Source organism: Rhipicephalus microplus, chromosome 3, assembly GCF_043290135.1.
Source record: "Rhipicephalus microplus isolate Deutch F79 chromosome 3, USDA_Rmic, whole genome shotgun sequence".
NCBI classification, from domain to species: domain Eukaryota; kingdom Metazoa; phylum Arthropoda; class Arachnida; order Ixodida; family Ixodidae; genus Rhipicephalus; species Rhipicephalus microplus.
Genome location: NC_134702.1, coordinates 103834069 through 103859099, shown reverse-complemented (window position 1 = coordinate 103859099; position 25031 = coordinate 103834069). Strand labels below are relative to the sequence as shown.

General features: G+C 45.6%; 1 protein-coding gene across 5 annotated transcripts in view; it reads left to right on the top strand.

Moving 5' to 3' along the window:
* Positions 1-384: 384 nt before the first annotated feature.
* The window catches only part of LOC119159971 (uncharacterized), an 81660-nt gene continuing 57013 nt past the window's right edge, over positions 385-25031 (top strand). The window contains exons 1-3 of one of the 5 annotated variants that reach the window (XM_075890076.1): positions 385-525; positions 3997-4111; positions 15274-15303. The gene's annotated coding sequence lies outside the window, so the exon portion shown is untranslated. The remainder of the gene's footprint in view (positions 526-3996; positions 4112-15273; positions 15304-25031) is intronic. The other 4 variants (XM_075890080.1, XM_075890075.1, XM_075890078.1 and 1 more) reach the window with 4 other exon arrangements.

The following is a 25031-nucleotide window of genomic DNA, read 5'->3' as shown; positions in this document are numbered from 1 at the left end:
CAGAACGTTGTTCTCGTTTTAAAGTGACATATCAACATTTCTTATTAGTACTTAACAAATCATCGCTTCCCTCTATACGTGGGATCTGCCTGTTTTTGTATACTGTCAATCGTGGTCGTAAAACAACCCCTCGTCCTTTACCAACGCGTACGCGCGCTTTTTACGCCAACGTAATCATCATTTATATATGACTCAGCGTGCTGTAGTCAGGTGCTGCGCATGCTCGAGGGAATTCATACACGAACGCTGCTCATGCTACGCACGTGAGAACACAGTGACATGCTCTTTGTGTCGACGAAACCGACCTTTGCATTCTGACGTCTATGACAACGTTAGTTAAGGTCACATTCTACCCTTTAGGCACCAACATAGGTAACGTGCGTTTCAATCCTGCGAGGTACACACAACTGCTCAACTTGCTTGATGACGTAAATGGACTCTACGACGCTTGGCTAAAAGCTAACCAATGCCCCATTTGCCGCTTTACTCTGACTGCTTGGGATGAAGCCATTCTGGAAGGCGCAGGTGCGTTTGTGGATTTTTTCTCTAGGCTACAATTATCCGTGCAAAAGTGAACAGTTAATCTCTCTTTGGCACTAAGACTACCGGTGATGCCCATGGACTCTTTGGCAGCTGAATCAGGTCATCGCGTAACGTTTTCTCGAGTTGCCCTTGTCTACAGGGCTTAGCGCCAGTATTGATCTTCATGTGGTTCTTTTCAACTGGCTAATGCAGAATCTTTTAGGGAGCTTTAGCAATTTTGTTGAGCTCCAAAAGTGACAGATGTCTCTGTGAAAATACGGTGAAAATTTTCAATAATATGTTTACCAGCCTTTGTGTTAGCATATTATGCCTTCTAGTCAATTTTTTTAACACCTTGGAAGACTTGGAGGGACCTAGAACGTAGATTCAGGAGCTAGGGCCATTCAGGTCTACCATATATTTCATGTGACAGGACACAGTTACTGCTTGTTCCTATATTTGCCTCAAGGTGGTGTGGTCTATAGTCTCAAGGCACTATGGTCGTGGTTAGCTGTTTGTACCGATGGTTGGAGTTGGTCGGTAGAGAGAGAGAAACAACTTTATTGACGGTAAAGCAAAGTCGGTAAATTCAACTTGCCTGCGGTTCGAGGAGTGGTGGCCAAAAGCTTGCCACGACCGTTTCGGCCCATTTAATCACTTCGTCCTGAAGACGGTGGTCAGCTGACGACAGGAGCGACTCCCACGCCTCGAGGGAGGAAGCAGGCAGTATTGATTTTTTTTGGTGGGGGAGGGGTAAGGGTGTACCTCACATTTCCAAACAAATGTGATTTGGGTAGGTTTTAAACACCACCATTTCTTTTCCACAGTTTGGAAACTGCATTCTCAACACGATGCCAATTACGCGGCTAGAAGGAAGAGACTTCTTGTCACTCCCTACCGCGCTTTTCATGTTTGGTGTGTTTCAGGGTCAAAAAGCATTGTGGAACTGTTGCACAGAAACAGTCTTGAAGCACATTTCAGGGATGGCTGATAGTGGTCGTGTTCAGGGCTAAATCTGGGCAGTAAGGAAAATCATATCTTATAATAAATAAACGAATTTAATGAATCATTTTAAATGCGAAACATTTCTTAGTTATCTTCGGCGACGTTGAGCATATCTATCTATCTATCTATCTATCTATCTATCTATCTATCTATCTATCTATCTATCTATCTATCTATCTATCTATCTATCTATCTATCTATCTATCTATCTATCTATCTATCTATCTATCTATCTATCTATCTATCTATCTATCTAGTCGATTACAACATTTAGCTCTCCTGGCCTTTTCCATAATGGTATCAATACAAAATTGCTATGGCATATTATGACTGTATAACGTGCATAAGTGTCTAGTCATAACATGAAAATTATAGCATATATGTCATGAATGGCATGACTTACATGAAGGTCTTCCTGCTTCAGAGGTGGTTTCGTTCACATGACATGCTGCAAAACTGACACGGTATGACATCACTGAATAGCGAACACAAGCGACAGACCCTAACATGAAAATCATGACATGCGTGTCATGTCACAACATCACCACATGACACACTTATGATGCGCTCTCGGCCGTTTCGCTAGCTTCGCATATACCAAATTTGGCGTTACGGGACGTGAATGAATGACGAAGGTATGTGACTGGTGCAGACACGATAATCATCAAATGCGTGTCATGCAAGAACATGACTGCAGGCCACACTCTAGCCAGCAGTAAACTTTGACGTGATCCGGCTCGCATGCGCGGCCGCGTTCGTTTTGTCGCGTCGTGCCGACGATGCCACGCCAGGCGCCAATCTGTCTGCCATAGACTCGCAGGCGCGCGCCACGCTGCTTTGCTTTGACGCATGCGCATTTAAGCGTAGCCTACCGTCAAGAAGAGAGGCAGACGCGGTGCCGTCTGGGGATTGTCGTTGGCGCGAAATGCAGCATGTCACACATTGCGCCGGTGGCCGCCGGGCCGCGACGACAGACGCTGGTCGCGCGGGTTGCGCCTGGCGTCAGACTGTACAGTGCTCGCGTTTTGCTGGCGTAGCGTTGATGCGCCCAGCGTTCGCTAGCTTTATATATACCAAGTTTGGTATTGTGGGACGTGAGTGGACGGCGAAGGGATGCAACTGGCGCAAACTTGATAATCATGACATGCGTGTCATGTAAAACTGGGCTATATGCAACGCTCATAGCGCTCGTGGTCATTTCGCTAGTTTCACATATACAAAATTTGGCATCAGGCGACATGAATGGAAGACAAAATAAACAACACTCGAAACATGATAATTTTGCCAATGAAATCATATACCGCATAATATACGTCCGCTTCGTAAAGTTGTGCTGATTTTAAAGTAACATATCAACATTGCCCATTCGTGATTCGCATATCATCGATTCCCACTGTACGTGGGATCTGCCATTTTTTTATGAAAGGCGACGATCCGCACATCGAAGTAAGATATGCTTATAAAAAAGAAGAATCACTCTCGCAGCTTGCCGCTTCACAAATATAACTTTCGGTATTGTATTACCCAGACTTGAGTGCGGAATTATCCAAGTCATTCCGTCGCCACCTGGAGACGCTAATTTATTGTCTTCGACAGAACATAGACTACAGAAAGAGTTTTCAATAGCGTATAGGGCGTACCACATGTTGAAATTTTGATAGCTTTAGCTGATAGAGGCAGTGGAGCAAATTCTACCCAATTGATCCACGTACTGACTTGAGCGACTATTGCATGAACAAGAAATGAACGTGATTAGCCACGACTAAATAATGATGTGAAGCATATTAGGCCAAGTACGCGCATCTTCAGAACAACGTCTTGTTGTACAGTCATTAACCAATTACCTATCCGAAACTTCATCGGAAGGCACTAATGCTAAAATACCTAGCTTAGAAAAGCCTTAATTTACTTAACCCAACTGTAAATAGTTTTATCAGGTTAAGTTGAACATGCCATATTGTATATGTTAATTTTTATTACTGTTTCCTCCCTTATTCTGAAATTATTTAAATCCCGTTTTCCATCCCTATAAAGAGTAGTATGCCAGCGGTATATCGAAGCCACCAAAAATATATTTGTCTAATAATGAGTCTCTTCTTCCTCTGTCAATGCTACGAAATATATTATTTAAAAATACTAAGCTGAGAGAGTTCATGATCTATAGCATTTGGGAATGTCGCTGTTCCTTGTTTTAAAAAGATTACTGTGAGTCTGTCGCGCCAGCCCATTGAATGTGCGTACGTGTAGCAACGCTTGAAGTTCACACACGATGGGATGACTGAAATGAGGGTTAACGGCCTGTAAAGAGCACTCAGTGTATCGGCAGTGACTTTGTAGCTTCGACACGCATAATAGTCTGAACACGTGAAGGAATGCCTGCTCAAAGCACGTGAATGAAACCCTGCTCAAAGCAACGCTAGAGTTTTCGTTTACGAAGCAATATTCCCATGCACTTTTTACAAAATTCAGGTGGCTGACCTATCAGGAGGCTGACTTGAGAGTTTTATATGATGCTTCTGTAAGGAATGTGACCTTCTCTTCTATATTCGTAAGGTGCACAGATCTGGTCTCAATAGCTCAAAAGGTAAGTAATTTTTATAGCCACATCTATTTGGTTGTTCTTTAAGGTATAGAAGATAGATATTGTTATGAGCCAGATAATGTGCGTATTTTAAAAGGCCGTACAACAATTTTGGGGTATAGTCAGCCGACCATCCGTAGTCGAGGCCCCTAAGTTCACCCAAGAGAAATATCGGAGCACAGCATACGGCCTAGAGTATGGAATGAATTCTAAATCTGAGAAAAGTCGCTTTCTTGGCCACGAGTCACGAGAAATGACTTAGTAAACTCAAAACGACGTTGCTTCACAGGTCCTCCTGGAGAGCTCAGGTGTTATTAGGGCCGCCTCGGGAGGTGGCGACGTGGCTGCGAGTGCACGCGTCACTGCACTGAAATGCAACGCGTTCGAGAGAAAAAAAGGAGAAAACGTGCTCAAGGATACGAGGCTGGCATGACGTATCTTCTTCCCCTGTGACATTCCTTTCTGTTTGGATTCCAGCAGTTTAGTTGGTACGAGACAATATAGAAAGCAATTGCATCGTACGGCATATCTCGGTGGATTTTGTACTGAATGGTACTGTCGTCCATGACATGACCTACGGTGCCAGTGTAGCTCTCGCCAATCGGCTCGCCGTCCGCGATCTCCTGGTGCCGTGTTGCTCTTGCCGATTGCTGCCCCGTCCTCAGGTGCCATCGACTGTGCCTCGCATGTTTCCTCTATCTTCTCTCTCTTTTTTTTACATTGGCGTACGGCAAGTGTTTCATCTTCTTTGTGTTTCTACTATTCTTTTTATCCTCTTTCCTTTTCCCAATAATAAATTTTGCCGTGGCGCAGCGTTCCGCAGCAAAAATTTGCTTTTTAAAAAAAAAAAGACACTACAAGACTTAGCTACCCTTGTGCTGAATGGAATTTGAAAGCATTTGTGGTGGTCAATTAGTGAGACAATGGGCTCCTTTAGTGAATTCATTCTATGCCTACTAGTAAAAGCATCGCAGCGTCTTTTTAAGAGGATATCTACAATAAGGAAGGCCGCATAGAAGCTACCTAATGACTTAATTATTCTAGCCTTCCCTAGAACAGGGGAATGAAGGCCGCCCGAACACTATGGGTTTTCTGAAAAATGAAAGGGAGCACTAAACGCTGGTATGCCACAGTGCAGCATGTGATGCATATTTACCAGCATTGCCACTGCCAACGCAGTAGAATGGCAGTTGCGTTGGACATCCGGCGCTGATAAGAGCGAGAAAGCAAAAATAGAACTACTCAAAATATGAACAAGCGATATTGTCAAAAGCTATTGCAAATTTTAAATTTTGAAATTTCACATTACTTTCACGCACGTTTACACAAGAAGAAGGCCCACAATGAAATATCTCGTAACAGCTTTGTTTGTCCTTAGCCAACATAATGAACTGAATTATGAGACAATATGAAGCTGACAGTGAAAGCTGATGGCTCGCCGAGTTCTGTGTACCGAAGGTATTTTTATAGTCCAAGTGTTTTATAGTATTGAATAAAGCGCACAAGAAAAATTGAGTTTGTTTTTAGACGCTGCTAACGTATAAAACATAAAACACTACGGCTTTTCGCAACGAAGTCCGATAATATGGCGTCCATTAGACACTTGTTGCGGATAGCAAGGACCAGTATATTAAAGGAGGTACTACAGTGCGGTGCTTAGTCTTCGAAAACGAAGCGTGTTCAAGCTTCCGATAAAAAAAGTGGGCAGATTCCACGTACAGTGTGAAGCACGAATGAGGAAGGTTGGTATGTCACTCTTAAATCAGCACTATGTTACGAGTTAGTGGTAAATGAGGCCATACATGACTTACTTGTGATGATTATGATGTTTGGACGTGTCGTTCATTTTCGCCATCTATTCACGTCACTTCATATCAAATTTAGTATATGTGGAGCTAGCGGAACGGTCGCGAGCATGCTATGAGCGTGGTATGTTGTCATTGTCTTAAATGACACGCTTGTCAGCATTATCATGTTTGCGCCAGTCGTATACTTTCGTCATCCATTGACGTCACGTAACACCAAGTTTGTTATATGTGGACCTATCAAAATGGCCGCGAGCACATTATGAAGGGCCCAATATACTCTAATGTAGCGTAGACGCGCACGCACGCAGGGCAGTGACGCTAAGTTAGCAAAACGCGGGAACTCTAAGGTCTGACCCCAGGCGCGACCGACGCGACCAGCGTCCGTCGGTGCGGCCCGAAAACAACCGGTGCGAAATGCGACGTGCTCAATTTCATGCCGATGCCTTTCGTAGAACACACTGCGTCTCCCTCTTTACGTGATGGAGGGACGCCAGACATGCCGAAACGCACACGCGTCAAAGCAACGCAGCACGGCGCGTGCTTGCGAGTGTATGGTAAAAGTGGCGCCTGGCGCGGCAACGCCGGCGTGACGCGACGAAATGAATGTCGGCGAGCGCGCGCACCGCGACACGTCGAAATGTATTGATGCCTAGACTGTAGTATGTCGTCATGGTCTCACGTGACACGCATCTCATGATTATCATGTGTGCATCAGTCACATACTTTCGTCATCCATCGACGCCACGTAATACAAATTTGGCATATGTGAAGCTAGCGAAACGGCCGCGAGCACATCAAGAGTGTGGCATGTAGTCTTGTTGGTATATGACACTTTTATATTGCGGACATTTATTTTGGTGGAAGTCTCGAAGCTTGCGTTTTTCTCTTCCCTTATAGTTTGTTCCAAGCGAAGTTCGTTTGTGTTGAACTTTCTGATAGACTTTGCCGCCTGTTAAAAAATCTCTTTTGATTCCCAGTTAAGTATGTCGGCTTGCTTAGGTCATTCGGCTTCCATTATCACGTCATTGACGTAGATGCTGCTCCTCAGCTGTTTAATCGTCTCCGGAAATTTTTCCTCCAACTTGCTTAGGTTGTGTTGTACTGTTGCTGTGAGCGAGAAAGTGCTAAGAGCAGTACCAAACGTCACTCTTGACGTTCTCCATGCATGTTACGACTTTGGAATCGCTTCAAACTCAGAATTATTACTCACGAAAAAAACGCTGTTCGTCTTTGTCTTTCTCATATATTGAAATGCGTAATAGTGCCTTCTGATAATCAGCTGTCATTGCAATGTGATGGTGCGGAAAGTTCATCGGAATGTGCACGAGATTACAATTGAGGTTCGGTCCAGTTTCGAGATTGTCATTTAGAGATGCCCCTTTTGTGGACGATGATGACGCATCAAGTAACATACTTATCGTTGTCATTTGACGATTTTAACAGATGATGGCTTGGTGTAGCATGTAGTAGCAGTGTGTCATTGGTGCAATTCGTTCCTGTGCCACGTCTGCCCCTCCGCTATTCAAGTACTCTATAATGACACTCTCATAACGTCGCTGTATACTTTCGTGCTTCCGTAACGTTTGAGTGAGTTGCTTCAATCTGGTCATTGCGACACTTTTCTTTTCATCAAGCTCCACGTTATTTTTCCGAGGGAGTCGTACTCAACATCTTTTCTCTGTGCGAACGCAGGCGACCTGAAAGGCTAACTCTGACAATTTTTCAACCACATGTCAAGGTAATGGCGTTTCTATCTGCATGGGAAATTTTTGTCACGAGCCCATTACCTAAAATGCTGAGGAAATTTGAAAATAATTTTTAGTGAGCAAAAAGATGCAATACCAAAACCAAAAACCCGACCGGGTGCCCTGTCTGCGTATCATGTACTACTTGGTAAGAACCGGAGGCCGTATACTGGTCCCGCTGACGCGGAGTAGAAAAACTGTGAAAACCGGACCAGCGAAGCGCCGGCCAAAGAGCACAAAGAAAGAAAAAAGGCATTCCCGTGCTATACCCGTGCCAACATCACTACCGTCACCTTGTGGCCAGCACAGTAAAGGCTGTAGAGGCCAACGTAGCGATGCCATCGGCTGCGTCACTTCTGTTGACATGCCAAACATGACGTTACACAGACATTGTTGCCAATAGTTCTGGCAAGCAAAGTGAGCTTTTTCAGGCATGTTTTAAAATTTATTTGTAAACAATCGGTGCATCTCTCTAGCATGTATTGTGGCATTAATTACAGAAATGTACGAAGGAACGTACCCAGATAATTTTATTGAGATTCGTTAACTTGAAAAATCGCCAGATTTGGCACACAATTACAACATGGTGCTGCTGTCGGACGTCTCGCCACCTGAACCTTTCGTCAACAACAGTATCAGGTCACCATAGCTTAACAGAGCTTCACCATGAAAAAAAAAGAGGTTACTTTTTATGAGCTCATTTATACCGCACTTATACTGGTATGACTACGTGAAGCCTTAATGCAATGAATTCCTCCTTTTACTCTGGAACTGGTTTTGCTTTCTTTGCTATTGTTAATAACAAGAACATCTAAATAAGTGAGGCAAAAATAGTAGCAATAAGGCGCCAGGGTACATAGTCGTTGTTTTACGTTATAAGCGCCATCAAAGAAGAGCTGAGCACATTCCACTTGGTCGAACATTTTCTTGCAATACACTAGCATGTCTGTTTTTGTTTTCGCTGTTGCCCTGACTACCTTCGCCAAGAGGCTTAAGCTGAAGTTCAAAAATTGAAAGCCTTTTGAGGCATGAGTGAGGAGAAGATTTTGTGAACAAGTTCAACTGATTTAAAGGATATCCTTTAAAGCCGAATGAATTCGCTGCATTTCACAGACGGTGGTTTACTTTTAAAGAATCAAACACAAATTCTTTCACCTACAGGCTCCATTCTAAAAGTTCGAAGCTCGAATGAAAGACCTTTCTTACACGGCTGTTACATAGAGCATCGAATGTTCTCGAAATATGGCTTCGATGAGAGGTGTTGGGACTCCGGGTCCTGCCGGTCTCGTTTTCGGTAGCTGGCCCCGTCGCAGGATCCATCGTCCAACAATTCAGCGAGAAGAAGCGCCCGAACGAACAACAAAGATTTATTTACATGTGGAGAAGTGGTCAACTGACCCAAAGAGAGAAGAGTGCGTGTGATACAAAACGTCTTCGGCATTTTATAGCGCCGCGCCGTTGACACTGGGCGCCCCGTCCGCATCGTCAGCCAATACGGTGTCTCCGGCCCCTCGGCCACGAGAGAGGGGGAAACACACCTCACAACACATGGAGTGGCAAATCCCAACAAGAGGTCCATATATGGTCACGGCGCCCTAAAATGTTACCAAACATGGTCACGAACGCACCGCAGACCCCGGAGCTCTCCCGGCGAGGAGGAACCCGAATGGGGAGGTGGGGGTGGACGACCCCGTCAGGTCAAGAACCGGTTCTCCCCCAAACTCTTCCTTCTTGGCTCCCCAGGGCCGGTCGTAACAGTCTCTCGCGCGGGGGGGTGAAGATCTGGATGGGCTGAGGTTTGCAGCCACTGTCCGGAGAGATCAGCGCCGGCAGTCGGTTTGGTGACGACCGTCTTTGATGAAGTAGAGGGCAACACCTGCTTCATTGAGGGCTCAACAGACATCACATACGCACATGAAAACACAACTACTCAGCCGGTGAGCGCCGGACAATTCCGCCAAACTCCACCAGGCAATTTTCCCCTTTAACTGATATTAAAGGAAATACACAATTTATTGAAAATGTTACTCACACTTTAAGGTGACACAAAACAACAACACTGGAAGCACACCGAACCCGAAACCCTGGATAGCCGTGTCTTCAACGTTTTCAAACAAGTACACCTAAAAGAGTAAAAAAACAATCACTAGCTCTTGTCTAGGTCAGGAAAAAAAATGCCAAAGTTCTCGAGACATCCTCTCGCGTCAGGGGCATCGACTTAAGCCATCAGCGTTGCCATGGAGTACACCCTTTTTGTAGCGTATTTCAAACGTATATTGTTGCAAAACGAGGCTCCAACGCAGCAGGCGGCCGTTCTTGGAGGACATGGTCTGTAGCCAGGTGAGAGGACAGTGGTCCACTTCCACAATGAACTTGCTTCCGGCAATATAACAAGCCAGTTTCTGGACTGCCCAAACCAAGCACGCACATTCCTTTTCGCTAGCGCTGTAAACCTGCTCGCGAAGGGTGAGTTTCCGGCTAACATAGAGGACGGGATGCTCTTGATCCCCCTCATCCCTTTGACTAAGAACTGCCCCCATGCCTCTATCACTAGCGTCGCAATGGACTATAAAAGGCCTCGAGTAGTCCGGTGAACTAAGCACAGGTTGGCTCTTAACACTCGCTTCATCACGGAGTGAAGCTTTTCTATCGAGTTCGACTGCGGATGGTAGACTGAACTGTGCAATAATTTCACGCCACACCGCTCTAGAAAGGTTGTCGTTAAGGCACTCGTGAAAATGGTGCCCTGGTCTGATTGTATCTCGGCAGGAAAGCCTACCCGGGCAAACACGGACAGAAGTGCGTTCACTACTTCCACGGAACTTAGCTCTTTTAGCGGGACCGCCTCTAGAAATTTAGTAGCTGGGCAGATTAAGGTCAGGATGTGACGGTAGCCTGAAGTTGTCTTGGGCAAAGGACCTACTGTGTCAATTACCAACCGACGAAAGGGCTCAGTGATTACGGGTACCAGCTTCATTGGAAATTTCGCCTTATCTCCCGGCTTACCCACTCGCTGACACACATCGCAAGATTTTACAAACCTCTCTACATCTTTAAAGCATCCAGGCCAGTAGTATTCCTGTAAAAGACGATTTTTCGTCTTCTTTACGCCTAAGTGGCCTGACCATGATTTTCCATGCACCAAACTCAGCAAATCCTGACGATACGCCTGAGGTACGACTACCTGGTTAAACTCTACTCCTCGCCTATCTAGATATTTTCGATAGAGTATGCCGCTCCTCTCTTGGAATCTCACATTTCGTTTGGCGATTCCCTCTTTCGAACTGTCCTGGAATTGCTTAAGCGTCGGGTCCCCCTTTTGTTCGGTTATTAATGAAGCGGGACTCACCTGCAGCAGCCGACTGAAATTATCCGAAGTTGGCATGACACACAACTCTTTTGTATTTCCTAGTACCTGGAATGTGTCACCCTCTGTGCTATCCTCTGTACTACCAGGAATCGGCTTGGGAGCAACGGCATTTTCTATTTGCTCGGTCAACGAGGCGTAATTGACCCCTTCCAATTCGGGAGGAGGTTCAACGTCGCCTTTAGGAATGGTTGCCTCCGCGACTACGGCTTCTGCAGCCTCTTCTCGCACAAGTCGATTTGTTACCGTGGTGTCCAACTCGCAACCAGGCCCGTTGTCGATTTGAGGCTTGTTTGCCTCAGTGAATGTGGCTCTCGCAGCCAGCGCACGTGCCTTCGATCTAGTCAGTGCCTGCACTATGCCTTCTCCCAACGTTAGACCTTTCTCCTTCAGCATTTGATCTGACTTATTTGAAAATAAGTAAGGATACTGAGGGGGTAGATATGGCGATACCGCGGCTTCCGTTTCCAACGTACCAAATGCGCCTTTAAGGACAACTTTAGCTACGGGGAGGCACTGACTGTTTGCTTCTACGGCTTGTCTAATCCAGGCACAGTCTCCTGAATACTGTCCGGACTGAACAAAAGACGGATGAACTACGTCCATAGTGGCTGCGGAGTCTCTAAGAACCCGACACTACTTGCCGTTCACGGTAAGGTCGTACATATAGGGCTCTAACAACTTCATGTTCTCGTCGGCTTCATTTATAGATAAAAAGGCCACCTTTTCTTTCGGGCAATGTTTCGCGAAGTGCCCTGTTTCGTGGCAATTGAAACAAGTCGCCGGTTTTCTCGCCTCAAATTTCCTTTTGCTTGCCTCTGCCGACGCCCCATGGTTAGATGAATTGTTTTCCTCACCCTTTTGTGCGAGACTTGTCGGTTGTTTTCTAAACGGCGCCTTATTCGGTAGTAGGAATTTTTCCCTTTTAGGCTCGCTGTTTGCCCCGAGGGCGCGGCGCGTAACGAATTCTTCAGCGAGCTCTGCGGCTTTTGTTACGGTGTTCACGTCTGGTCTATCCTGCACCCAGAACCTCACCTTTTCTGGTAACCTTTGATAGAATTGTTCCAGACCGATACACTCAAGCACCTTGTCATGATTCCCATACGCCTTTGCCTCTTTCAGCCACTCCCCCATGTTGGCCATTAACTTGTAAGCAAACTCCGGGTATGAATCATTGCTCTCTTTTACGGCGTTGCGAAATTTTTGTCTGAAACCTTCCGCTGACAACCTGTATTTCTTGAGAAGGCTCGACTTTACCTCACTGTACTCGTCAGCCTTCTCTTTCGTGAGGCGCGCGATTACTTCTGAGGCCTCCCCCGGAAGTAGGGACAACAAGCGTTGAGACCATGTATCCTGGCTGAAACATTGCCTTTCACAAGTTCTCTCAAAGTTGACGAGGAACAGCCCAATGTCCTCCCCTAGCTTGTACGATCTCATTAGGTCCGTCATTTTGAACCTGACCCGCTCTGCTGTACCGGATGCCTCGCTGCCTCCTGCTCTACTATTATGGCTAATCTCTAGCTCGAGGCGCTTCATTTCAAGCTCGTGCTTTCGCATTTTATCTGCTTCGGCTTCTGCCGCTTTCCTTTCGGCCTCCGCCGCCTTTTCCTCGGCCTCGGCCGCCTTTCTTTCGGCCTCTGCCGCTTGCCTCTCCTGAATCTCCTCGACACATTCTGACAGCTCGTCATCCTCTGCCCCCAATGCGAGAATCGCCTCTATCAGCTCTGGCTTTCTTTGAGAGTCCGACACCTCCAGATTCAACTCCCTTGCAAGTAGCAACAACATGAACTTTCGCAGGGATTTCAGATTCATGGCTGCCTCCAGTACCGCTGTCTCTGTTCCACAAAGATTCCTGTCCTGCAACTGATTAACCTTGACGGCAACGACAGCTCTAGGTTCCTGCCTTGCCTCAAGTTTTCCGTTAACTTAGTCTACAAATAAAGCTTCAAAAGCTCTTACACGGAATCCTGCCCGGTCACTGTTAACCTTGACGCCACTGACAGAAAGAGCTTAACCAAGCTATCACACAATTTCTGCCTGACGCAAGTTACCTGTTAACCCAATGACCAAGACAGCCCCTCTCTACCAGCTGTTACTTAACACATAGAGTAAATGCCTGGTAAAATTTAACAGAGAAAGCCGGCACTCACCCAGTTCGCAGTCATCTCTCCGGCGTCGTGCTTCTCTCAGAAGTGCCGTTCGATTCCCTCTGGAAGTCGATGAGCTCTTGTAATCCTTCTCCTGTCGTCCCGTTGTTGAACTTCGGGCTCACTCCGTCCAGTAGTCGCTTTCGGGGTTATCAGCATCCCACCGCTGCCATCCAGTTGTTGGGACTCCGGGTCCTGCCGGTCTCGTTTTCGGTAGCTGGCCCCGTCGCAGGATCCATCGTCCAACAATTCAGCGAGAAGAAGCGCCCGAACGAACAACAGAGATTTATTTACATGTGGAGAAGTGGTCAACTGACCCAAAGAGAGAAGAGTGCGTGTGATACAAAACGTCTTCGGCATTTTATAGCGCCGCGCCGTTGACACTGGGCGCCCCGTCGGCATCGTCAGGCAATACGGTGTCTCTGGCCCCTCGGCCACGAGAGAGGGGGAAACACACCTCACACCACATGGAGTGGCACATCCCAACACGAGGTCCATATATGGTCACGGCGCCCTAAAATGTTACCAAACATGGTCACGAACGCACCGCAGACCCCGGAGCTCTCCCGGCGAGGAGGAACCCGAATGGGGAGGTGGGGGTGGACGACACCGTCAGGTCAAGAACCGATTCTCCCCCAAACTCTTCCTTCTTGGCTCCCCAGGGCCGGTCGTAACAGGGGGTTGGGAATACTGAAAATGTTACTTCACACAAGTGAGGGCAAGACCACTCTCTTCAAAGTCTCGATCTGAAAGTGTATGGTAATCAACTTTTAACCTACAGCGGTACACACTGGGCCTGAAAGCTAGGAGGCGGACAGCGGTAAATAGATGCGTTCTTTTCTTTTACAAAGTCACTGGCGCTGAACTTTTCACACATTGCTAAGTATAACTGGTAACAGAATAATTACACCAAGACTACGGGTGATACAAGAATCAAACTACTAAATCACAGTGTCGTGGCAGACGACGCCTCGCTTCATTCATGGTATTACGCTTTCGTCGTGAACTAGCGTGACCCGATAAGCAATCTTCGTGAAAGCACGTGCTGATTTGATTTGTGGAGTTTAACGTCCCAAAACCACCATATGATTATGAGAGACGCCGTAGTGGAGGGCTCCGGTAATTTTGACCACCTGGGGTTCTTTAACGTGCGCCCAAATCTGAGAACACGGGCCTACAACATTTCCGCCTCCATCGGAAATGCAGCCGCCGCAGCCGGGAATCGAACCCGCGACCTGCGGGTCAGCAGCCGAGTACCTTAGCCACTAGACCACCGCGGCGGGGCATGTGAAAGCACGTGCTAGAACAGCTCACCGAGCTTACCGAATCCCATATAAGAATCTTAACATTGCAAATCATCGGAAGAATAAACCCTTCTATTTCGTTACGCTAAAACATAAAACCCAGCACAGCGCCACACTCCAAGTTCTCTGCTACAGTTCTTTTTTTTTATTGGTGACTTTTGTCTTCTCATTAGCTTAGCTTTCAAGTTCGTGAATCTATCAGAAACCTATTTTATTCATTGTAAAGCATATCTTTGCAAACTTAGAGGCACTTAATACGTGCCTCTTTGCCTATTCATCGAACAATGGGGTGTCTTCATCTAATGGGGCGATTTGCGGGAGTTAGTATACAATCATCTTCGGGTACCCGTGCGGCATGACACGAACAGAGGACGTCCTCTGTTTGCGCCGCGATGAACGTGTATCTAAAGGGGTCTTGATGCGTCATGTCCGCCTGCTTAGTTTTGTACGTGGTAAGTAAAAAGGTAGTAAAAATGCGTGTGATTTACCCCTGTCATGCACCAATGAAGCTGCCACAGCCATTGAGGCTCAAAGAATAACACTTAGTTTGACACCTTCTTTCAGTGCAGTTAACTAACAAACTTTTAGTGGACGCAGTTGAAGTGCAAAAAAGCAATTATCTCATAAAAATTGTTTGTCAACTGTGTCCATTTATTCTTTTAGTTCCTAAGGGGTACCTTTTGAAGCTATTCGCCAAGTACTCGATGCTTTTTACGTGACGGCCGGCAAGTGCCAGGGACCAAAACAAGCAACCATCAAAATGTTTAATCTTGTTTCTTTCATTTTTTTTGCAGACACTTCGACAAATAAAAAAGACGAAAAAGGTTAAGCTAAGTATTTAAATATCTTAGTTTTCTACATAGCCCATCGCAGTGATTGGCAGCTATGGCGCTCGAGGGCAGATCTGAAGGTCGCGAGAGCTGATCTCGGCTGCGACAGCAGCATTTCGCGAAATGCTGAAAGATTGTCTACTTGGATTTTTGTGCACAAACGGTAGTGATCTTCTAAGCTTTTTGCTACGGCGTCCTTCATAAGAAGATGATTTTGGGACATTACAGCTCATAATTTAGGAATGATATTTACTGCACACACACACACACATATATATATATATAAATATATATATATATATATATATATATATATATATATATATATATATATATATATATATGTATGTATATATATATATATATATATATATATATATATATATATATATATATATATATATATATATATATATATATATATATGTGTGTGTGTGTGTGTGTGTGTGTGTGCGTATGTGTGTCCCGGTGACATTATAGCTCTACTGTCCAAAACACGGAAAGGTGCGTTGACGCATCTCGCAGCGCCCTCCTCCCTTTATGAAGCTGCAGGCTTTTCAGAAACTAATCATCCCATTGAAAAAACGTCCACCATAGGAATTGTGAATTCCACCATCCACCATTTTGGTGGATTATGGTGGTGGAAATGTTGGTGGCACATGGCGTATAGTGGTGTATGGTGGAGTGGATGGTGGATGGTGCGCTCCAGCCGGCAATGGTGGAGCGCGAAGCAGCGTCAGAACCACCGTGACAAGCTGCCACTAAAGAAATAATAAAAATAATTGTATAAAAACGATGTAAAAAGATTCCTTAAAAGAAAAAGGTGTGACAGCGCGGAATCGAACCTGCCACCTTCGTATCTCTAGTTGAGCACACTAACTACTGCGTCACGCTGACGGAAGCGAACTTGGATGTTAAAGAAGTAGTCAACTCACAAAGTCACCGTTTAACTTAGGTTGTGTTTGTCGCTTACTTGGGAGGAACGGTATCTGCAGCTGCTAATTAAACTTGCACATTTGATAAACACGATCAACTGATGCCTGTAACGATTGCCACTGCGATAATGACAACAGCGTCATGTTTTTGTTACAATTCGCAACCGCAAAGAAAAAAAATACTCAGTGGACTGAGGAGCAGGTAGAGTTTATGACGGTTACTGCCAAGTTTATTATCCGTTTCTCGCTCCTTCCAAAGAGTGACATCAGTTCAGGCTTTATGACGCTTCTATGCTCATTTGATAGATACGCCCACAAAATAAATTTTGATGGTTTTTCGCGCAACGCACAGCGCAGTCGTGCCAGCGCACCGTATGTTGCTCTGTCGTTAGGAACAACTACATAACAGCTAGGCCAAAACAAATGCAGTGCGCCAGAAACATTATGCTATCGCATTGGTTCAGTAAGCATACAAATTGACGTGTCTATGTTGTCGCATAAGCGCCAGTGAAGTGCCGGTGATTGTGACCGGCGGCTGTCGGTGAGGGGAGGCGTACATTTCGTGGAAGTGCTGAAAGCGCGTCGCATCGATGTTTGTCGCTTCTTGCGCGGACACCGCACACAATAAAAGAAGGCTTCATTTAGAGTAAATGATGCCGCAGATGCGCTGTATTGTCATTTTAACTCCTCAAAATGGTGTATTTAAAAGCCCAGAAGCACCGATAACACTTGTACAAGCTCGGTCGGTAGGACAAGGCTTTGGTGGAAAACATGGTGGTAGAACAGAAGGGTGAAAGTCAAATTCACTTGGGCTCATCTTGACGCATGTAGAAAGTGAAAGTTTATGCATATTCGCACGCACTTTGTTAACTTAAAGGCACGGCTAAAACAATTAGGTGTGCTAGAATTACCAGAGTTGCGTTTCTAGCGTTGCGACATGAAGTGACCGCTGTGTTCAGCTCAAACAGTGAAAGGAGCAATTGCGAACTGGAGCCCATTTATTTGTCTACAACTGCACGCCGATGTAAAACATTTATTGTCACGTTTACAGTGACACCTCTAGTCGTGTAAACATCACAACATAGAAACACATCGTGGATGTCAAACTGATGTAAGTACGTGCGCAAAATATAAACATATATTCCCTGCCTCATATTCTACGCTCCACAAAAAATGAAGCGTTGTTAACACCACAGGAATAAAAAACAAACGTGGTAGAAAGCGTAATGAGCAGCGTTGGTTTCTTTTTACCATAAATATATATCATTGTGCATCCAGGAATGAAACACTTCAAATAAGTGATTTCACATACTTTTCACATACCTGCATACACATGCGCAGTTACAGTTGCGCATCGCAATAGCGAACAATGCAACGCTTAAGACATGACAATGAGTAAAACTGCGCTTCTTGTTCACGCAGGTTAACAGCTGTGCCACTGACGCACATATACTTCGTTTCACATCGATAAAATAGGCCCCGAAACGTTCACGTGCCACTGTTTTCCTTCATCTTCCGAATATGCGAACACTTCTAAGGTCCAGCCTATTTATGTAGGATTCACAGTGCATAGCTGAATGGGCACTGATCTTTTGTTTTTTCTGAAAGCTAGGGCTCCCTTGCCCTTTTATTAAGGCAGTGTGTGGTGTGGACGCAGTGGATATGATAGCGCTTTTTGTGCTATTTTATCATCACCATTGTTTTTTTTTCATTTCTTAGTAAGAACGTCATGCATATATGTACGATTATCGCTTAGTAGCTAAAGCAAAAGCTGAGCTAAACGAAAATTTTGGAAGTACCACTCAGGACTGGAAAAAGAGGCACAGGTGACAACTGGCGCAACCATCTAAAAAACGTCTCACAGAACTTTATTTCAAACTTGGTCACAAGGCCGGGACGTGGCAAAAGAAGCTAACTGTAGAGGCCCTAAAATGAAACTGTTAATTTGGTCAAACTTGTGGGCGATGAACGTAAATATTACAGCCACACACACTGGCACCGATAGCGACGAACAAGGCATCGGCCGCCATGCAAATGACAAGTGGGGAAGTGCGTCGGCATTTATACATGTGCCATTGAATAGTCTAATGTTGCTGCTAGCACCCATGAAACTGTAATGTCTGTGTTGAACGCGTAATCACATAGGAATGTTCTATTGTAACACAGGTCCCGTTAATTAGGGAGGCGATTGCCGGGCTAATTCCAAGGGCCGAAGTATCGGCCCCCCGAACCGCACCACGAAAGCGTGGACAATTTAGAAGTGGTCCTTATTGGCGCGCCAGCAGACGCCGGATGTGGCCCAAAGAACAAGTCAGATCCGAGAGTTGATAAACAAACAAAATTATATTCTCAATAATTGCAGATCAAAAACAATACACGAGTATTCACACTCCACAATAGTTGAGTACAATATGTCACCAATCAACCAACGTACTACACAGTACAATCAGCCACACTCAAAACATCGGACACAGACAACAATTCACACTACAATGCAGTCGCATGCATTTAACAACCAAGACACTTAAAGACTAAAGAGATAGAAAACCTATTACGTCCAAAGTCCTTGGAACAAAAGTCTGAATGATACTCTTCCGAGAATCACTCACTCAAAGTCCAGCGTTGTTGTCGTTCCGCCACCCCCTGAAGTTTCCCTTCCAGGAAACCTCGCCGAAGTTTCTCTTCCAGGAAACCTCGCGTCCTCAAATGGCCACTCTCCAAGCTTCAAACTTCTTCGCCGGAAACACGTCGGCTTCACACACGCAGCTGTTGCCACGCGTCTTCGCTCGATATCGGTAAACACACACTCTTGCCTGTAGCTCGAGTCGTCACCCCTCAGGTGGAAATCATGTCCTTCTCCTGCTTTGTCTCTACGGACAAAACCTTCACCGACTACACGGCGGAATCCCTACGCGCTCTGGCGCTAACTTCCGTCTTCTCCTGCTTTGTCTCTATGGACAAAACCTTCGCCGACTACACGTCGGTATACCCTACGCGCGCTGGCGCTAACTTCCGTCTTCTCCTGCTTTGTCTCTACGGACAAAACCTTCGCCGACTACACGGCGATATACCCTACGCGCTCTGGCGCTAACTTCCGTCTTCTCCTGCTTTCTCGTCTCCGCTGCTCGGTTAAATACCTTCCGCACGACATTCCAGAAGGTTCTCGTCATTTCGTCGGCGCGATACGCAGCGAAGGCTGGGAAGAGGGCGAGACGGTTGGAATGCCTTCCGCGATGGATGACTCAACCCGGCGTGACCACGCCTCTTTCGTTCTAAAAATTTCGCGGGCTTGCTCGGCCGCCGATGTGGAGTGAGGAGGTTCATCGGCGAAGCCACGCTTCCGAGGGGAGAAGCGCGCGCTCGAGAGCCTTGGATGTTTGTTTTCTTTTTTTCTTTTGACCTCGCGGCTCTCTCCCGCGCGTTATCGCAAGAATTTGGCGGCGCGCCCATTTTTAGCGCTCGTTCTGTGACATCTATTCATAGGAAATAATCGAGGTACGTACCTCGATTATTTCCCGTCGTTTGGCACGGTTTGCGCAAGACAGTGTTTGCAGTATAACGAAGCGATAACAAAACTCGAAGAAGGAATGTTGCAATATAACGGGCACTCGTGGTACCGATGCTACAGCATGTATAGCGAGTTAAATCAAAACGTGAGCTGGCCAACACGTGTGCAACGTTTACAGTACGTGATAGCCGAGCAGGTCAGTGCTAGAACACTTGTGTTGACACGAATACTTTCGTCAGATTTTCCAACGCATTGTAAAGCGACTGTAAAGGTGTATTCTCACGACGTACCAAATGGCACTTTGCACCTGTGGATTGCGTACTCCATTAGCATACGTCAGCCGTTCCCTGATTTCCACTTCAGTTCACGTGGGCTGATTCATAAAATGAAGAAAGCCCAAACTATTGTTGGGATTCTTGGGAACCAATGCCAAAATCCTCGCTTTTTGTAGCGTGAATTATCCTTTTTCGAGGTAATGGAGGGTGTGAAGAAATATGAATTAGAACATATGTAAAGTGAGTGAGTGAATCAACTTTTTTTGGTCCGGCAAAACGCGAATCTGGCTAATCCCACGAACAGACCAACAGGTGTAGTTTGTTAGGTTGGCCACTAGCACGGTGGACGGCCAGGACTTCGTCTTAAAGAAGGTGCTTCGCAGAAGCGTGTCCCACGCTTCCTTGCTGATCATCGGGCCCAATGACCTACACTCTAGATCACTTGAGGCAAACTAGCAGCCTCTGCACATGAGGCGCAAGGACTATTCGCGTAAATTTTCGTATATATGCTTAAGGAACAGAGTATCTAGTAGAAGTTGGTTTGCAGGAGTCTGAGTATGACTGCAAACCAACTGCGTATGGCCTGCGTGTGGACTGCGTGTGGCCTGCTTAACTTTCAACGAAGTTTCACCACAATCTCATCCATCCATGTTCTAAACAGACGTGAGCTTGTTAAGCGCGTTGCGACGCAGCCAACACCACGACCCCGCGGTCATCGAAACCTGCGGTGCAGCATTGCAAGCAATGTGCTGCCCTCCTCTCTGTTTCTCCTTCGCCTTCTTCATTCTTGCCACTTTCAGTGCCCTGCGTGCACCTGCTCTATTTTCGACTCTCTGGTTGTCAGAATAAAGTAGATGTTGTTACTGAAGAGACGTGTCTGTCTCGTACAACCTGGCTCTACAAAGTGGTGACCCGTAGTCCGTAGATATGAATGGTGGTACTTGGAGTGTTGACTAGATGGATGTCAGGACACCCAGACAGATGGACAGACGGACGCACAGATCGCTGCATGGATGGATGGATGCATGAGCGGACGCAGGGACGGATGCACGAATAGAGGTGTGGACGCACGAACAAACGCCCGCACGGCCGGGTGGTTGGACGCACGGACGGTCACACCGACAAACGCATGGACGGACGTATGCTTCGCCCCACTCTCCATCATTCATCCCATGGATATGCAGGCATTTTTTTGGTTTGGCCTCTGCTGTTTTCTAAGTATCTACCCGTCAATATTCTGGCTCACTTTCTCCATTTTGCATCGACATTCCTCATGTACAAGTAGCTGAAAACCTTCCTAGCCCGACGCACCTCCCCCATTTCTCTCAATCACTCCTCAAATTTTATCTTGATGCTAGGTTCTTTGCCCTTAAATGATGTCCATGCCATATCACCTTGCACTTCCTGCTTTGGTGTATTTCCGTGACCTCCGAAGGCAAGCCTACCTATTCCACGTTGCTTAATTTATAATCTTGCTTGAACTTCTGATCTCATGCACAAGACCGCATTGCCGAACGTCAGACCAAGAACCATGACCCCTTTCCATGTATCCCTCACAGCATCATACCTATTTTAATTGCACAGTGCCCTGTTTTTCATCACTGCTGCATTCCTGTTACCTTTAGTCGTTACGTATATTTCGTGTTCCTTTAGGTAATCGTCGCCATCGCTTATCCATACGCCCAGATATTTGTATTTATCTGTTATCTCTAGCGTGACCTCTTGTATTCTAGCTCTCTACCTTCATTATCATTAAAAATTGTGTCTGCTGATTTTTTCTTACTGAATCTGAAATCTATCTTATCTTTTCTTGATTACCGCAGATGTCCATCAATCTCTGCAAATCTTCCCTGTTGTCGGCCATTAGCACTATATCATCTACGTACATCTATGCTGGTAGTGCCTGTTCAATGAGTTTTCCTTGTCTGACGAAAGAGAGGTTGAAGCCGAATCCACTTCCCTCTCTTTTGGCCTCAAATCCTTGTAGGTACATCATGAATAACAAGGGTGACAGAGGACACGCCTGCCTAAGCCCCTGTTTTACTCCTGTGGTCTTGGATACCAGTTTTTACCAATTTATAACTACCTTGTTACCTTTATAGATATCCTTTATATATTAGTGACTCCATCTTCCACACCTAGTGTGTCCAGTATTCCCACAAGTCCTCTTGAACCACGCTATCGTATGCTTCCTTGATACCCAAAAAATGCTAGCCACAGGGGCCTGTGTTAATTTTCTGCTATTTCGATGCACTGCGTCAGTGATAACATATTGTCTTCCAACCTCCTGTGTTTCCTAAACCAAGTTAGCAGTTCCCCCTGCACTCCCTCATCCTCTATCCATGCCTGCAGTTTTTCCTTTATAATCTGCATCGCCAGCCTGTAGACCACTGTCGTCACTGTTGGAGGGCTGTAGTTGTTTGTGTCAGCTTTGTCCCCCTTTATAGATCATGCTCATCCTGCTAAGTTTTCATCTTTGGGGACTTCACCATTGATTATGATTTTGTTCACTGCCTCTCTCAAAGTCTGCCTAGACTTCGGACCCAATGTCTTTATCAGCATAATTGTAATGCCATCTGCGCCTGTTGATGTACTACTAGGAACCCTGTTCTCAGCCCTTTCCAGCTCTCATTGTGAAAATGGAGCCATTGCACCACTTGATTCATCCTTGTCTACTGCGGTGCATAAGGCACTTCTCTGTTGAAAATTTTCTGTCACCCCTGTTTTTATATATTCAATAGCTTCGTCTTTTCTAGCCTAGCTCCTTGAGCTGTAGTTTTAAACCCCTCCTCAAGGCTTGTCTCATTTCTTAGGGAGTTTAAATGGTTCCAAAATTTCGCAGCTGCCTTTCTACCCTTTTTATGTACTTCTACCGGCCACTGAGCTCCCTTTCATCTAATCTGTTCATTGATCAGTAGGAATGCTGCTTTTTTACAACTTAGAAAGATATCCCATTTTTTAACATTATCTGCGGTTCACCCTGCTGCTTAGCATATCTGTGTTTCCTACAGGCTTTTTGACGTTTTGCTATGCCTCTCTTAACTTCCTCATCCCACCAACTCCTGGGTTTGTGTCTTCTTTTCCGAGGTGACTTGTCACGTGCCTCAGGAAGCTCTAGCTCAAACAGTCTAATTATATTTGTGTATGTTCACACTGGTTTATTATCCTCAGTGATTACTTTGTCAATTTGTTTAGTGGCTATTTGAATTTGCCTTTTGAGTAAAAATTTTCTGGTGGTTGCTCATCTTTCTCCTTCCCACTTTCACTGCTCTTCCAAAACTTAGCTTGAAACGTTTGTGATACCTACTCAGACTTCTGGAGCTACATTCATTTATGTGCATTCCCCTGAGCCTATCATACATCGTATGTGAAATCAGTGCGTAATCTATCGTCGACTGCAGCCTTCAGACCTCCCGTGTTATTTGCCCTTCCCTCCACTGGACACGAGTGCCCCTCCTCGCCAGTGTTCTCGTCACCACCTCTGCGCCACGTTCACTGAGATGACCCTTCAAATGAGAGTGGTTCGTCGCACCAGCTTCCTCTCTAAGGGGGGAGAAATCTATAGCCACGCGGCTGCCACCGTGCACCCCGCGGTCATAAAAATCTGCGGAGCAGCATTCCAAGCAACGTGCTGCTCTCCTGTCTGTTTCTCCTTTGACTCTTTCACTCGTGCCTCTTGCACCTGCTCCATTTTCGGCTCTCTGGTTGTCAGAATAAAGTAGACGTTGTTGCTGAAAAGACGTGTCCTTCTTTTATTACCTCGCTCTACAAGCCGTTAGCAGTGTCTGAGCTCACCTCGCATGGTTCTCGAGGTGCCGTGCACGAGCTGGCTGCTTTGTTCGCTGACGGGTTGAGTTGCGCGTCATCTGGCGATTGTACACGTAAAGTCTTAACATTTTACGTGCACTGATGCCAACTAGACCAATCAGCTAACTAGTTCCAGGTAGACATCAAATGTAAGGTAATCAAAACCTAGCCTCATATGCAGAAAAAAATATTTATTATATTCAAAATAATTAGGCTAATTGAACCTGGTACACTGGTAGTGCTATTTGTTCAAGACTAGGACTTTAATGTGCAAATTTCAGCAATCAAACTAATTAACAAAAATGGTGTTATTATTGCTAGGTGATTTTTCTTGAGATTTACAATTTGCACATGTGAACACTTCCTGCATTAGCAGCTGAATGCATGTTCGCCTAGACTAGCAAAAACGACCCGAGTGCCTACAAACTCTTTCCTGGTGCAGCTTTGCACAATTCAGTGGAACCTGCGCAAATTTGTTTTGGGAATACAATTTCATGGCGTGCCATTCCGTCAGATCTCACATGAATGTTACAATACGACGAAAGCGTGCAAGACAATGGCAATTATTGACAAAAAAAAATTCGTGGATGTTTATTGCCCTGAATGCAATAGCAATAATTTCAGATTGTTGCTGGGTTTTTGGGTTGTACTTCTCACTTCAGCGTTGTAAAGGTTTTTTCTTTTATTAGATAAGGCTGCGGCTGCTGCTCTGTTCAAAAGAGGCGTGAGGAGTCATTAGACGAATGCAATCGGGCGTTCGTAGCAACTGTGCTAAACACGGGAGCCCTCACTTGTGGCTGTGTGGTTGACCTTGACATCGCCAAAAAGTTTTATAGGGGCACATTTGCGAAATCCTTCTGAAATGAGCATACTTGAAACCACTGTGTTTCATCATTTGATTTTATGCAAGTAAACTGAAACTTAATGTAAGTGTGCCGCACAAGAAGGTTTAAAAAACTTTCTTGGTGCCACACCATTACTCGAGCAGAACTAGGAGTTCCAGTGATTGGGCAGCCTAATTTAATGTGTTCATTTAAACAATATGACATTTTACGTGTCAAACTCAAGATAAATCAATAGGAGGGTGCAGTAGTGAGGCTGTCTTTATCAGTTTGTACAACCTGCGTTTTTGTATGTCCACATAAATGCAAGTATGCATGTTTCCGGGCATATCACCCCAATTAAACGAAGCGCAGT